Source organism: Barbus barbus, assembly GCF_936440315.1.
Source record: "Barbus barbus genome assembly, chromosome: 13".
NCBI lineage: Eukaryota > Metazoa > Chordata > Actinopteri > Cypriniformes > Cyprinidae > Barbus > Barbus barbus.
Window position 1 is genome coordinate 466172 of NC_136741.1, and position 8829 is coordinate 475000.

Consider the following 8829-nt stretch of genomic DNA (forward strand, 5'->3'; position numbering starts at 1 on the left):
GTGATTGTCTGCTGTATAAACTGACCTCTGTATAATTGAACTCTGGAATAACACCAGCTGATGCTATTCATTAGACACTGGGTCTTTGGATCCATCTGTATATATGTTTAAACAATGATTATACTCCATGTCCAAATATGGTCTCACTGCCAACTCCTTTGACATATTTGTTTTTCAACTGAAGGTCATCTACTGGTGTCATCTATAACCATGTCATATATAACCATGTCATCTATAACCATGTCATCTATAACCATGTCATATATAACCATGTCATATATAACCATGTCATCTATAACCATGTCATATATAACCATGTCATCTATAACCATGTCATCTATAACCATGTCATATATAACCATGTCATCTATAACCATGTCATCTATAACCATGTCATCTATAACCATGTCATCTATAACCATGTCATATATAACCATGTCATCTATAACCATGTCATCTATAACCATGTCATATATAACCATGTCATCTATAACCATGTCATCTATAACCATGTCATCTATAACCATGTCATCTATAACCATGTCATCTATAACCATGTCATCTATAACCATGTCATATATAACCATGTCATCTATAACCATGTCATCTATAACCATGTCATCTATAACCATGTCATCTATAACCATGTCATCTATAACCATGTCATATATAACCATGTCATCTATAACCATGTCATCTATAACCATGTCATCTATAACCATGTCATCTATAACCATGTCATATATAACCATGTCATCTATAACCATGTCATCTATAACCATGTCATCTATAACCATGTCATATATAACCATGTCATCTATAACCATGTCATCTATAACCATGTCATCTATAACCATGTCATATATAACCATGTCATATATAACCATGTCATCTATAACCATGTCATCTATAACCATGTCATCTATAACCATGTCATATATAACCATGTCATCTATAACCATGTCATCTATAACCATGTCATCTATAACCATGTCATATATAACCATGTCATATATAACCATGTCATCTATAACCATGTCATCTATAACCATGTCATCTATAACCATGTCATATATAACCATGTCATCTATAACCATGTCATCTATAACCATGTCATCTATAACCATGTCATCTATAACCATGTCATCTATAACCATGTACGGACAGCAGGTAATACTATCGTTGGACTTACATCAACTTCATTTATTCCCATTCTCTGTGCCATAGCTTTCCATCCTTGAATATTCATACGCCCAACATTTTTCCATGACTTTTTTAACTGGATCTTTTCTCCATGACCTTTAATTGAAATGCAATACACCATTCTTAACTGCATTCCTCTAAATTATAATGGCATTTCCCCTATTTCTACTTGTAAAGATGCCACTGGAGATGTCCTAAATCCACCACAACAAATTCTTAATGCCTGAGATTGTATAATATCTACTTCTTCCCTCAAATACATTGCTGCTGAACAATATACCAAACTACCATAATCTACTGATCTTATGAAAGCACAGTATACTCTCCAAAGAGATACTCGACTCGCTCCCCATTCTGTTCCAGCCAAACATCTGAATATAGTTATGCCCTTCTTACATTTGTCAATTATTTTGTGAATATGCATTCCTTAATATCAACTTAGAGTCCATCCATATCCCCAAATACCGAACCACATTAACCTGCTCTAATTTCTGGTTATATATATATTTAAAATAACTTTTGTTTCTTTCTAGCAAAACATATTACTTGAGTTTTAGAAATCTAAGTCCCCAACAGTTTCCCATGTCTCTACTTCATCTACAGCCTCCTGGACTTTCTTCTCTACATGATTTATATTTCTTCCTCTCTTCCATAACACTCCATCATCTGCATAAATTGCTCTATTTATTCCGGGTTGAATTTTATCAAACACATCACTCATCATTATATTAAAAAGTATTGGGCTTGAGACACTTCCTTGTGGGATTTTGGTAACTTTCCTTCTTTCCATATCTTGTTAAATAGGCTTAATATAAATTTAAAGAATGAGATGTTTAATCATTTCATAACTAATTTAATCCTTCCCAGGTGATGCATATCTTACACTCATTAAAGCTTGTTTAAATTCCTTTATTGAAAATTGTATATTAATATAACCTTCAACATTATCCTTCCTCTCTAACAATTTTGGATATTTCCTCAAATTCTGCTCTCTGCAATTCTTCATTGCATTACTATGCACCTTCACAAATGATTTTCTAAAACTTCTTCTTTTTCACCATCAGCAACATATACTTTCCTTCACGAACTACTCCTGGGATGTTATTACAGCTCTGGATCCCACCCATCTTCCTAATCACTGCCCATACTTCTGATATTTCAATTTGCCTCCAATTTTGTCACAAAATTTAGTAATTGATTTAGCATTGGATCAGTTTTCTAAACTTTACAGTCCTGTTCCCGGTGTCGTGGCCTTTAGGTTTGTTGATCTGCTCTGATAAAGGATAAGTTCAGACTCACACATCATATGAGCTTTCAACAAAACTCTCAATAATGTGTCTCAATACTTCTTGCCTCATTCTTACACATCTTGTGATTTTAGCTGCTGGGATTGTTGAGCTTAGTGTTGTAATATCAGTCTCTCAACAGTGTTTTTCTGCTTCAGTCCAAACTTTCAACACAGAAATGTCAAAACGAAAGAGATTTTGAGCAGAATCCCCAGAGCTTCTTTTTATTACCAAGGCTTGGTTTATTATTGAGACTTTGGAGACTGGAAACACATCTGGAGTCTGTAAGTTAACTGAATACATGAGCAATCTGACAAATACTGTAAATAGATATATTTAAAATACTTTTCTTCATGTTTAAAATGTAAATGATTTATAATGCATTTTTAAAACAGCTTTTGCCAATTGCATTTTGTTGCTAATTGTGTGGAAGAATTAAAAGCAGAGATGAACTCAGTAATTCAGAACAATCTTGTCAAAATGATCAAATAAACATCAAATAAAATTACAACATATTTAGACGCTATCATACCTTGTTTGTTGTCAGAATCATATTTTTTTTTTGTAATTTTTAAATTTAAAGCACAGCCACCACAAAATGATTTTTGCATAGGCTATCTATGACAGAATGGCATCTAATGCACTGGATACAATAAAGCAAACACATAAACCCAAACAGGAAATTACACAGTTATTGAATAAGCATGTGTTCTAAACTAAAATATTTTAAAGCAGTCGATGAAATTTGGGAAAGATATCAATCAAATCTGTAGCCTTCTTTGAAATCGTTAACATTTTCAGTCGTAACTAATTTAATTGCATATGTTTGCTTTAGTAACAGATACAGTTCCGTTTCTTTAGCAGTGAAGTAATTGTGCTGCATGTAGTTCCTCCAGAACTGTGTGTGTCAGCAGCAGGGCCCAGATACTCTCAATACACCAGGAATAGACTTTTACTGTTTACTGATTACTGATTTAGTGGTTTTTCAGTAACATTATGAAAACAAGTCCATGTCTTCAAACGAGAAGGTAGCTGAAAATAATAACCTTTTTTCTTTTTCATTTATTTATTTATTTTAGCTCATAATGTTAATAAATACTACTATAATAAATACTACTATTAGAAAGTATATTAGATAACTTATTTTCCGGGCCTTTAACACCCGCTTTGATTTTTAAAATATAAATATTTAGCTAAACCCGCTGAATAACGTCACGACTGCCATAAATAAAGAGTGCATGCATGTGCTTCGTGTCTTTGATGGACATTTTAAGGAAGAAACCCACGGGGGTTTTTAGAGAAGCTCTTCTGAGAGAAGTAGACGTGGTTTCTACAGAAGCGAGAAGCCGACCGCAAGGATTTTTTACCATTTTATTCTCTTCAAACGAAAATAGAGACGCAGAATGAAAAAGGAAACCCATTATCTCGAGGAGCTGGAGTAAATCTGATCTGAATTTCGCTTGTGGTGAGATGGAGACAGCAGGTCAGTGCATTCATTTATAAGAGCTCGGGGAAAAGATACAGATATGAATTATCAGAAGAAGTATGGAAGATTTACTGATGAAGCCTCAGAGTGATGATGGTGTTTGATTAGAGGATGGAAAAACAGCAGAGGACAGAGAGAAGGATGTGACAGAGCTGTGAGTGACTGATGGAGGATGTAGCAGCTCCTTTTTCTTGTAAAAACACCGATGTGTGTGAGTGAGTGTGTGTGTGTGTGTGTGAGTGTGTGTGTGTGTGTGTGAGTGTGTGTGTGTGTGTGTGAGTGTCTGTGGGTGTGAGTCTCTGTGGGTGTGAGTGTGTGAGTGTGTGTGTGTGTGGTGGGTGTGAGTGTGTGTGTGAGTGTGTGTGTGGTGGGTGTGAGTGTGTGTGGTTTAGATATTTTGAGATTCTAAGAAAGAAACATGAAAACATCTCTGTTTGACAATTATTATAACATCTGGTGCTTTAGGCTATTCTTTATATGATCACCGATAGTTGATGTGTTCGCAGGTATTTGTTGTTGTTGCTGTGTGTTTGTGTGTTTGTGTGTGTGTGTGTGTGTGTGTGTACCTGGTATTTTTCACGTTATGGGGAACAAATGACCCCAGAAGTATAGTAATACCAGTAAATTTTGACCTTGTGGGGACATTTTTGAAGTCCCTTTGAGCAAATAAGCTTATAAATCATACAGAATGAGTTTTTTTCAGAAAGTAAAAATGCACAAAGTTTGCTGTGAGGGCTAAGTTTAGGTGTAGGGTTGGTGTAGAGCAATAGAAAATAGTTTGTACAGAATAAAAACCATTACACCTATGGAACGAACCCATAAAACATGGAAACACAACGTGTGTGTGTGTGTGTGTGTGTGGTTTAGATATTTTGTGATTGTAAGAAACAAGATAACAGCTCTCTTGAACAATTATTAAAACATCCGTATCTTTAATATTTTTCTTCTTTATATAGTTAATGATCACCGATAGTTGATGTTTTCGCTGATAGTTGTTGTTGTTGTTGTGTGTGTGTGTGTGTGTGTGTGTTAGATCTGTGGTAAAACAACTTTTTTTTCCCGACCTCGATCTGTAGATCACCAGCATCTGTCGTGTTTTACTCTAGGCCTGCTCAGCTTTATCTGAAACTCTTTCACTTGTGGTTGATAAAGAGGTTATTTGGGGTTTGACTTCTTCTCAGAACATAAACTGGTTTTGGTTAATGGGAATGTGAGGCTGTTTGGCTCGTCAGCGGTAGTCATGAATATTTTTTGAGTTAGAAATAGAAACAGTTTTACTGGCAACGCTTGGATCAGCTGGACCTGATCAGTAAACCAGACTAAACTAGACTAAAGCAGTCTAGACCAGTGTTTGGGTTTGTAGTTTTGTGAGGCGGGTTTGATGCGGATCACTGTTCGTTTAGCACATCTCTATTCAATCATTGAACTGAATTATAATTGTGCTTTAGATTGGAGCTGGAAGACGAGTGTGAAAAGCTGTGGAAGTTTCTCTGGTTTCAGTTTTGCCTGAATCTCTGAGTTTGGGTCTCAATTGAAAGGTTGAAATTGGCCAAAAATAGCCGAACGAACCTGCGTCTAAATGAGAGAAACCTACTTTCGTGTGTTCAATATTAAAATAACTTCACCACCATGTTGTTTATAGGCAGGTGTGTGTTATAAATGTGCTTTTTTAAACTATGGGCTCAGTTTCTGCCCGAACAATCTTCAACAGGATCACTGGAGAATTCTGAACTAATTCTGAACGTTTTCATTAGTGTGATTTCTGCTGCATCTCAAGCAATATCTGACTTCAATTTAATAACCAGCGTTTTATGTGTCCGAAATGCAAACTCTATCATACTTCTGTATAACGTTTTGCAAAAAGGTACAGCTTGATTCAAATGACACTAAATGGCAAAATGAATAAAAATGTTCATATTTAAAAAGTCATATTTACCTTGATTTCACTCAAATCATCTCAAGCTCTTCACTAATGTTGTCTTCAGGCTAAAAGAAGCACACTAACATTTGAAAAACTTGATTAGTGATTAATGGCTTTGATGTAATAGATTTAAATAATTCCTATAGGTTTTAAGATCTGATCTGGCAAAATAAACAAACAAACAAACAAAAACAAAACCTAAAACGCAATGCAATGAAGTCCAAAATTCAAAATGCAGGTAAATCCGTGCTTCGGATGAGACGTTAAACCGAGGTCCTGACTCTCTGTGGTCATTAAAAATCCCAGGATGTCCTTCGAAAAGAGTAGAGGTGATACCCCGGCATCCTGGCCAAATTTGCCCATTGGCTTCTGACCATCATGGCCTCCTAATCATCCCCTTACACTGATTGGCTTCATCACTGTCTCCTCTCCACCTGTAGCTGGTGTGTGCTGGTGTTCTGGAGCACTATGGCTGCCGTCGCATCATCAGGTGGATGCTGCACACTGCTGGTGGTTGAAGAGATTCCCCCTTGTATATAAAGCGCTTTGAGTGCCTTGAAAAGCACTATATAAATGTAACAAATTATTATTATTATTATTCTCTCAGTCTAAATGCCATTGAGCTCCAAATAGTTCATCTTTTGACTCATGATGATCAAATTCTCAGTTTCATTAATTAGAAACCCATTTTGTAGTTTGATTGCTTTGGGCTTCATTGCATTGAAGGGAGAGCTGCATTATTCCTAGTATTATAAAGCAGAAATCACACATGGTTGATGTGTCATTTTAAGACTAAAATGTGATGAAATAACTCCGTTTTGCAGAAATGAGACTTTTAAAAATGTGCAGTTCTGATGAACCCTTATTTGTAGGATTCAGTTTCATCATACATCACTAACAGATAATGAAATAAATGTAAGATCATTCTGTGCTGTATCTATAACTAACATTGCTGTTATAGTTTCACTGCTGGATGTTGATATGAAATAGACATCAACTAGATCAGCGCACTATTTCTAACACTATACCATTGCGTCTTCTTGGTATCCACCCAGTGTGTGGTTTTCAGTCTGGCCTTTTAAGGCAGTCTTTACTGACTGGATGAGGAGGTGTAATGGTGAGAATGGAAAAAGATAAGAAACAGGCATCAGATGATTTCTTATTTTATCTTCTGGATTGCATCACCCACATCCTGAAGCAAACTATATGATACCATCCAGCCACATCACCTTTATTTCTGTAGCGCTTTTCACAGCACAGAGTGTGTCATAGCACCTTCACAGAGATAAACAGGAAAATAACAGAACCAATTATAGAAACTCAACTAAACCGGGGTTTGAAAACGAAGTCTGGGCTGTTAGAAATTGTGCTTTCACAACACCTACTACAAATGCAGCTCATTATACATATGCGACCCTGGACCACAAAACCAGTCAAGCTTTCCATTGATGTATGGTTTGTTAGGATCGGACAATATTTGTCTGAGATACAACTATTAGAAAATCTGGAATCTGAGGGAGCAAAATAATCTAAATATTGAGAAAATCTCCTTTAAAGTTGTCCAAATGAAGTTCTTAGCAATGCATATTACTAATCAAAAATGAAGTTTTGATATATTTATGGTAGGAAATGTACTAAATATCTTGATGGAACATGATCTTAATATCCTAATGATTTTTGTCATAAAAGAGAAATGTATAATTGTGACCCATACAATGTATTGTTGGCTATTGCTACAGATATACCTGTGTTACTCATGACTGCTTTTGTGCTGCAGGGACACATATAAACTTTAAAAGCGACAGACATGTAGTTGTTTGTAAAAGATGTTTTCTCTGTTGTGGTGAAATGGGCATTGTTAAATTAGACTTTATTTGTTGCATTAATATTTGTTAATACTTTAGTTTAGGGGTGGATAATTGTATTATTCTTTATTATTCATTCAACAATACTAATCACTGTAATAGTTTTCATTAGTAAGCATTGCTATATGATAACATCTTTATTTAGTGCTCTTATTAATGTTTTAGCTTGCCTCCAGCATTTTGTTGCTAGAATTAGCAACTTTTCAGACTTCCCTAGCAACCTTTTCTTCAAAAAACACTAGCAACAAAATTAGCTATTTTTTTTTTATTTGGCAATTTTTGAAAAGTGAATAAAATGATAAAAAGGCATACATTTTCCCTCTAAAGTCCACAGAAAGTCAGTCTGTAGTGAGTTGGAGAGAAGTGCAGTATAGAGATGTGTATCGTGAATCAAGTTGCTAGCTGCAATAGTTCAATAATATTTCTTCATTTATGATACACATTGTTATTAGTTTGTTCTTATTATTGATGAACAGTTAGGTACACTGTAAGAAAAGCAGAAAAGCATTATATGTTAAGTTTACAGATATTTCCTGTAAACCTAAAACACAAAATACAGAGCACAATTTGGTAAAACACCTGTGAAAAATTAATATGGGCTTTTCTTAAACTGTAGCATACTATCTACCAATAAACTGCTTAAAATGATAATTGTTCAGAATGTGTAGTTTTAGTTGATATGAAAATACATAAAAAGTTTGTTTTTTGTTCAGAAATGTGCAACTTTTTAATAATTCAGTGTAGTATTTAAATATGATAATATCTAATCATGAAAATGTGACGCTCTCCATCATTTCCGCAGACACTGAACAGTCTTGGCACAGATTGAATTATACATGCAGACACTCATAGCAGGAGTTTTAAACGGTTCATTACTCATTCAGAGAGCTTTATATTTTATGTTTTAATAAGAAAACTTTACAGAGGTCTGGATCCCACAGCTGGCCACGGTTAAAGCAGCTCTAAAAGACAATAATGTTAATAATCAGATCAAGTCAGTTCAGTGTGGGTTCAGTTCAAATCTAGTTAACTGAATTCTGTTGCTATAAGCAGCTCTACTCATTATTC

The 8829-nt window shown here is 35.0% G+C and overlaps 1 protein-coding gene across 2 annotated transcripts in view; it reads left to right on the plus strand.

Annotated features, from left to right (window-relative positions):
* Positions 1-2680: 2680 nt before the first annotated feature.
* The window catches only part of LOC306879445 (uncharacterized protein), a 17864-nt gene continuing 11715 nt past the window's right edge, over positions 2681-8829 (plus strand). Inside the window, exons 1-2 of one of the 2 annotated variants that reach the window (XM_079432396.1) lie at positions 2681-2773; positions 3884-3972. The gene's annotated coding sequence lies outside the window, so the exon portion shown is untranslated. Of the gene's footprint in view, positions 2774-3778; positions 3973-8829 lie in introns of those variants that run through there. The other variant, XM_079432397.1, reaches the window with a different exon arrangement.